At 31.5% G+C, this 8,390-nt stretch overlaps 1 protein-coding gene and 1 long non-coding RNA gene across 2 annotated transcripts in view; one reads left to right on the top strand and one right to left on the bottom strand.

The window, feature by feature from the left end:
- The window catches only part of LOC102678924 (fibrillin-1-like), a 146,358-nt gene that overhangs the window by 23,830 nt on the left and 114,138 nt on the right, over nt 1-8,390 (top strand). The window lies entirely within an intron of this gene.
- Nucleotides 2,998-3,577, bottom strand: LOC116185185. The gene is made up of 2 exons (XR_004149981.1): nt 3,255-3,577; nt 2,998-3,184 (listed from the first exon to the last, which is right to left on the bottom strand). It is a non-coding gene; the product is annotated as an uncharacterized LOC116185185 (long non-coding RNA).

Here is an 8,390-nt window from a genome sequence, read left to right as displayed (position 1 = left end):
ATTAAAACGGGAGTCGATGCTGTAAAAAAAAAAAAGAAAAGAAGGTGAAAATGGAAGAGAGTGTGAAGAGAACGATAGGCGTGGAAGGGATGACCTCGACACTGGGATCGCAAATTAATTGAATCGGTATGTAATTTGTATGGCGTGCGATCCTGCTTCTTAATTATGCCCGTCTCGCTGGGTGATGAAGGGCCTAGCCGTTATGACCGTTCGTGATCGGTTATGGAGCATTCCGAAATCGGTAATTACTGCCTCTGACACGGTTATCAGCCTTCTTGTTGCTCGTCGACTGTCAACCGGGATGGATATTAATTACTTTATACATGATCGACGCCCAATCGTCTTTACATTGCCTGCAAGTCACGTTCTGATTGAGCTGGAAGATTAGATTTTGAGGTTAGGTGTGCTCTTTAACTCTTAAGGGTCTAAGTAATTTGAATTTTGAATAATTGAATATCTTTTTCTTTTTGGTGAAATTCTTATTGTTGTTAAATTGTTATGCATTTTTGCAAGAATTATATTGAATAGAGAGGTTAGATTTTGAGGTTAGGTATAATTTTTAAAAAGTATTTCAAAATTTTCAAATATCAATATTAATAAAATTTTAAATATTTTATAATTAGTTACAAATAATTACAATTAGAATACAATTTAAAAAAATTCACGAAAGATTTTAATGATTTTGTTTTTAATTATAAATTTCCGGAGTTTGAAACATCAATGTTTGATGCAGAGGAAAATATATTTAATTTAAAGAAAAAAATTTGGTATAATATTAGATTTGAATCAATAACATTTCGTAAAAGAAATAATCCTTAAAAAAATATGGATTTATTTCATATAACGTTTAAATTCCTCTTCTTATTATTATCAGTTTAGAAACATGATTACATCTTCATTCTAGTTTATGATAACTCGTTTTTGCGTATTCCATTCGGTGAAGCAGTTTACACAGCCTCTTTAATACTTAACTCGATGCCATTAAAATTACATTAACAATGATTAATGATAATTAACACGTCACGATGATTAATACGCGCTTTAATTCACGTAAATTAACCACGCCGTCATTGTAATTATCCTTTCAAGATATTTTATCGCATCAACATAGTTGTACAATGTATAAAATTATTCATCAATCATCTCCTCGATCTCTCAATTTCTGTCTCTAAATGCCTAAAATTCCTTAGTCAATTATTTCTTTTTTTATCACATTTTTCCCTATCTATATTTTTCATATACCATTTCTTAATTCTAAATGAAGCAACATTCAAATTGAACCGCACCAGTTACATCACCACATCATCCCAACCCCTTCCAAAACAACAACAAATAAATTCCCAATTCTTCCAACGTAACTTTTAAACGTATTCCCCCGTATTTAAGAGCCGTCCACGGATGTATTCCGTACACGTCGTCACGTCGTTTAAAAAAAAAAAAAAAAAAAAAAAAAAACACGCGTGAGAAGTCCTTTCTCACACACACAGTTTGTAAAAGCACCTACCGCGTAAATATACAAAGACCGTGAGAGAGGCCGGCGGACGGTTACTAATTCGGTGAAGTTTTCTCATTTGGTGGAAATTAATGTCGGACTATTTGTCCGGGCAGACGCATGGGACGGGTGAAAAGAGTCCGAACGATGTATGAAACCGGCAAAAATAAAGCCTCCGCTCCCGCGAATGTACTCCTTTCTCTCTTTATTTTTTTTTTTCCCCCTCCTCCCCTTTCCTTTCCTTTCTTTTTTCTCTTTTTATTTTCTTTTTTTTTTGTTCCACCACTGTCCGACGATCTCTAGCGCTCGTTTGTTACGCCGACTTCTCGAGTACCGATGTAAAAGGCTTAAAGGTCTTTGCCGCCGGGAATAATAAACTTTGCCGGGCTTCAGGGAATTCATGGCGGGGCCACCGGGCGAAATTAAGTCGAAGAAGTTCCCCCGGAATTCTTTGTTCCACCATGCTTTTGCCCCTATCCGACTCGATTAATGAAAGATGATTCCGTGTTTGGGAGCCGGTTGGATTTGACGGTTAGCATTTTCCGTGATTGAAATATTCTCCAAGGGATTAAAATTTTGATACTTATTGCGTTTTTTTTTAGATTAAATTTGATTTTGATCGAGGAGGAGGTCGCTGTAGAAGATTTCGAACTTCAGTTTATCTTTATCAGACTTGATTAATAAAATTTGACGATGATGATGATGAGGATAAATTGTGTTTTTGAATTGTTAATCGATTAATTTTTTTTAGTAATTAATTATTCCGTTCCTTTTTAATGTTGAGACAAAGTAATAATTTTTCTAAGTAGTTTTTTTTTAATTTCTTTGAAATTATCGCAAATGGATTTGCACTCTTCAAGATGCTCAATTGTTGTATCAACGAAGTAGATACTGTAAATGTTGGAAATTTGGAATAATATTATAATATAAAATACATATATTATTATTTATATCTTTTCAGAAAATCAACATCGATCTTTCTATCTTTGAAGAATTTATTTGATAAATGATAACGCACTTTATGCAATAAATAGATTACAAATTCGTTTATTTGATAACAACTTTACTTCATTATTTACTAATTAACGTTCCAAATTATGGTGTATAAAATACAATCATATTAATTTAATTAATAATTGATTATGATTGACCACAAATATGTATCAAAAGCATAACATCCATGTTGATTTTCCATCGTAAATATTGATATTTTAAATATTATGAATCGAATGTTGCACAATGTTATAGAATATAACTATTAATAATTGATAATAAACATTCGAGATAAGAATTTGATTAAAAATTATCACATATGTTTTCAATGTATTACAAAAGAAATATACACTCATTTCCATCATTTTCTTCAACAATACCAATTTATCGTACAAATTTCTTTCTTTTTTTTTTTTTTTGGAAATCAACTTTAAACAACTCTGCTTTCTCTGCGTTTTTGACCACGTTGTTACGAATTATTTTTTCTCCCAACTCTGGATTCCTCATCTGAATCGCCATGAATTATCGAAAAATGGCACAAACTACGTCAAAACTGTATTTCCATCGTACAGAAGATCCTTCAAGATAGCTTCTTTCGTGTTAACAAGGAGATTAACGAGTGACAACACGTCTCGATTCATCGTGGCTTCATTTTTGATAAGAAATGTTTGCAGTTGAAATTCCACGATTCGTGCAACTCTGGAAAAACATATCAAGAAGATAGAGAAAAACTTTTCGACTTCTGGACGTCGTTTTCACAGTTTCTAACCTCTTCGCAACGAAGTTTTTAGTTTCAGATTAGTTTTAGACTTGAAATTCTACGAGTAATAATTCTGTAACTTGCTGAAATTGAAAATCTTCTTGAAAATCTTGTTAATATTACTTCCTTGTACAATCAAATTTTTATTAAGACACTTATATGATAATGGATGTCAATTACGTTCAAACAAGAGGATATCATATATCATGATGATATACATAAGTATTTAATGTAAATAATTTATTAAACTTGTGGATACAATATATTTTTGGTACGCCTTATCTTGGAGTGAAATGAATATATTTAAAAATTAAATTAAAATTTTCACGAAATAAAATTGTTTAAAGTTATATAAAAAATTATGAGATAACGAAATATATTTACGATTTTTCGTATCTTCTATAAAATATATTAATTCACGTTACGTACAAAGATTTATGATATTTTAAATTTACATAATAATAATAATAATAATAATAATAAATTATTTTCTTTTAGTTATTTTTCAAATTTAATTTTACCATACGCGATAATAGGATTTAATATTACGACGAGGTGATTTTATATAAATATATTTCGAATAATTTAACTAATTTTCTAAAATATATGTCAGAAACTAAAATATCCATTTTATTTAATAACATTCAATCAAATTTCTGAGAACATTTATTTAATTTGATACATTTTAAATATGAAAACATCAAAACATCAAATGAAGTTACAACTTGTAGTAATGATTTAGAATTCGAAATCGAGATACGAGATATTATAATAAATATTTTAAAAATTAATTGTCTGAAAATCCTATTTACAAACGAATGAAAAATTTCATCCATGATAATCATCCCAGTTTCGCAATAAGTCTTCAAAAATTGCCCATTCCAAAAACTTCCCGCCATTAATTTACTCTATCCTCTTACACCTCAACAACCATGTCACCACGCATCACGTGTATCCCCTTAACAATCTCATAAATAAAAAAGAAAAAAAAAACAAAAAACCACCTCCGAAACGCGAAACGAGCACATTTCACGAATGAAAACGAACAATCCATCATCCTCATCCCACGCGTACTACAAAAACACATTTAATCCCAAACCGTCTCCTCCTCCACCACCGACTAACTAAAAACCAGAAACTCGATCGATCTTTCATTTAACGCGTACAACCTCAATTACTCTACACCAGGTTTAATCAAACGTCAATTACCAACCACTGCAATAACAATCGCTCTTTAACGATTTAACCTTTCTCTCTCTCTCTCTCTCTCTCTGTCTCTGTCTCTCTCTCATTCTCCTCAGATAAGAAACAATGGGAAGAAGTTGAGGTTAGGAGAAGCAAAATGGCCGCGTTTTGCACAGAAGTCTCGTCGTAAATCGCGTTAGGGTTACTTACGATCTCTCTTTATGCGATCGCAGCGCTCCAATCGTCTCGTTATTGTTAGAGATATGCGATGAGAAAGAGAGACAGAGGAGAGGAGAGAGAGAGAGAGAGGGGTTTGATTGCAACTTTATCCCGATTTCGTTGCATTTTCGTAAATGGCCACATCGTTTCGCATTCATCCAAAGTTTTTACACAGACAAAGCAAGGAACTTATCCACGCGGCTTTGAACTAACCAGAGTTTCTTTGTCTGCGATTCGCACACCCGGAGGACAAGTGCGCCATCATATAAAATTCGGAGTTAAGTATAAACGAAAATGGTGCGCGTGGAACGAGCGGAATCGCGGCAGGCCAACATCTCGCTCGCTCTTTGAAGTCGTTTTTCTTATGCTTCTGGCTGGGACGTCTTCGTAAATGGAATTTCACGGTTCAGATTTTCGTTCGACGATTAGTTTTTTTTTATTATTTGATCATGCACAATATTGTAGAATGATTTCCATGGAATGGGAAAATGTTTGGGTTTTCTTTTCTTTGTAAATGGAATGGTTATAATTTCTTCTTCTTTTTTTTAAACATTTCTAGTATTTTGTTATTAATTGAATTGCGAAAAGTACTTAAATATTGATTAAAAATGGAAATTTGTAATATACTTTTTCAATTTTAAGATGCTTTTGTAAGGCATTTAGATTTTAAATGTAATTTAGATCTTGAAATAGAATAATTTATTTGATATTGTTTGCTGACTTTGTTTTTTATTATTACTTAAGAAATAAGATGGAATGGATTTCTAAAAATGATTTCTAAATATATATGAATTTTTCGATTTCTGATAATTCTTATTAAAATATAAATTTTCATCGTTGAAAAAGTCAATTTATTATAAAAGAACAAGTAACAAAGCATTGCAAGCTTTCGTGAAAATAATGCTTTCCGCTTTTCTATTATATTTGTGAAACCATTTCTTAAAAAAATCTATACTCTCTCCCATTATAAAGACGCCAATGGAATTGCTATACGCCATTGTCAACAGCGAGCATTGTGCGCTCCGTTTTGCTCTGAAATAAAGGTATTTTCCTAACCATTTTAACCAACTTTCCGTCCTTTTTGCTGTTTAAGCAATAGAATCGCTTCGTTAACAATATTAAACGAGATTATTTCGTGTTCATATCGTTGGGAAAAAAGCGTGCATTGATTTCAGTAACTTTTATTTTGAAGACTTTGAAGTCTTACCACTTATAAAATTGAAAATAATCGTGTATAAAATCTTTAATATGAAAACGATTTCTTCCTTTATCCTCGTGATATTCAATTTTCATTTTTCCCCATCTTCTTTTTTTCCATTCTCCTACTTTCATTCGTTCAATTTTCTTTAATCTCAACCTTTTCATTTTTGTCTATTTCCTCTTGCCATTATTTCTTTCATTTGTTATTTCTCGATCTTCGTTTCCCCATTTTCCTCTCGATAATTTCATTATTCATTTCCTCATTCTTTTGCCCTTTTCTATGCCCCATTTACTACTTCTCCATTTCTTATTGGAAAAAAAGGAAAAAGATCTTTCCTCTTCGATTAATTCTCTCACCATTTTTCTCGATTCGAGAAAAATAGTAAACGTATGTATTTCTAAAAATAAATTCCTAAAGATATTTAGTGGATATCTAAAATTGTGGATAGTAGCAAAAATCTTATGTAAGATGGTGCAATAATTTTGAATATTTCCACTATTTCTAAAGATACAGAAGAATTTTATTTATAAAAATTGAAGGATATTGAGAATATCCATACAATAATTTCTTCTTCATATAAGATTTCAAAGCCATCTTCATTTTTTAAATTATATAATGCTATATTTTTTCATTCCCACCGAAAATCTTGTGTTCAAATATTACAATTTCTCGTACAAGGTTATTTCATAAAAGATAAAAGATATAAAACAAAGATGGTGGCTTCGAGATTTCGAACAATATATCATTATATAAATAAAATAAAATGAAACAATGTAACAAATACAAACCATAAAGCTAATGATTACGATTATTGATATATCCTGACATATAAACTCTAATAATTACGCAGAAATTCAAGAATTTTCTTTTTTTTTTTTTATTTCATTTCTTCAAATCACGAAAAACCAGTAACCAGATACCAATACGAACAACAAAGCTTTCGTTATGCATGCACATACTTCAACCTTATTATTTTCTCGTTTTCGATTCTCTTGGTGCATACAGTTTACGTAACACGTTACAAGGCATATAATATTCGAAAGCAGTGGTCGTCCAATATATACCTTAGGCTTAAACACTTTCCTTTATACGTTCGAGACCCCTTGTTGTTTAACAATCCACCGTGACGAAACGTTTTGCAAAGCTGTCGTTATGGAGAGGAGACGACTCGCATCGATTCGTATCGGCAAACAAAGGTCGAGGACTGAGGACACACCACACACACCGTTTCCTCCAGCCGCAGATATCCGTTATAATAAGCGGTGCAATGTAATACGTAGTCGGTTTTCTAAGCCGGTAGATCCTCGTCGTTCAAACGGGGGAGCGTGGGCCGAGTGCTCTTTCGTGGTCGCGCGGTAATACGATAGAATTGTGCCAATGGCGTGTATCGCTCGGTGCAAAAGTTCGTGCGGCTTTGGAAAATCTTGCTTCGTCACGTCGAATGAGTCTTGATGCTCAGCCATCGATCCGTGGATTCGTATTACCGAATCGAACTTCGAAAAATCGATTCGAACGGTTCGATTCGCTTTTTATTCCTTTGGATTTTGAATTGCGCGCGTTCTGGGTCACGTGTTCCAGTAAAGCGATGGCGGCTCCGTATGTGTAATATAATGGGCAATAATTTCTTTTCTTTTTCTATTCACGAACGGTTGTCTTTAATAGTTACTCGTTAAAATTTTATTATCCCATTAATTTTGATATTCTTATTTATGCTCTTTTTTTTCCTGCTGAATCTGAATTTGATCAAAAAATTGGTTTGGAAATTATTATTTTCATCTCGTGGAGGAGTTACAGACATCGTAGAGAACTTTTAGGTTTTTGAATTCTTGCAAAATTTGAAACTTCAATTTTGAGAATTGTTTCTTTCGTCATTTTAATGAAACTTTTGACATATAACTTTTAAAATATAATCATTTTTAATATAAAAGGAAAAATATATAACATGAAAATTCTTGAATATTTTAAAAGTATATATTTTTCCAGTAAAAATTGCGTGTATTTCTGTTCGAAGAATTATAGGAAATATCGAAAATTGAAAGAAGATTGATAATCACGAATAGATACCAATAACATACTAACTTTTAATTCAATATACGTTTTATTAAACTACTCGTTCATTACCAAATATTAAATTCTTATAAAGAATGGAATATACGTATTAAATTAATGATTCTTTTATTATTTATAAGTACATGTCACGTATATAATGATATATATGACCTACATTATGAAGTTATGGAAAAAGATTGAATAGAATTGCTTGTTGATCACTGTGTTAATCACTATGCAATTAGGCCAACTTAATGATTCAACTTCTATAAAAGATCATCCATAACCTATGCACTTGTCTCTTGTATAAATATTTTAATGTAAATTATACACTTTTACAAAAGGCAGAAACAAGTATATTTTATTGCATTTTTATTCGTGACTGGATATTATTTTCTAAATTAGTATCCATCTTCATCTTTTGCTATTCATTTTTTTTTCTTTTTCTTTATTTCAAAACATGCCTTCTTCTATTATTATCTTACTGTCAA

The sequence above is a fragment of the Apis dorsata genome, unplaced genomic scaffold (genome assembly GCF_000469605.1).
Source record: "Apis dorsata unplaced genomic scaffold, Apis dorsata 1.3 scaffold_117, whole genome shotgun sequence".
Taxonomy (NCBI): domain Eukaryota; kingdom Metazoa; phylum Arthropoda; class Insecta; order Hymenoptera; family Apidae; genus Apis; species Apis dorsata.
The sequence above is the reverse complement of the archived record's forward strand: the minus strand, read 5'-3'. Positions and strand labels throughout refer to the sequence as shown.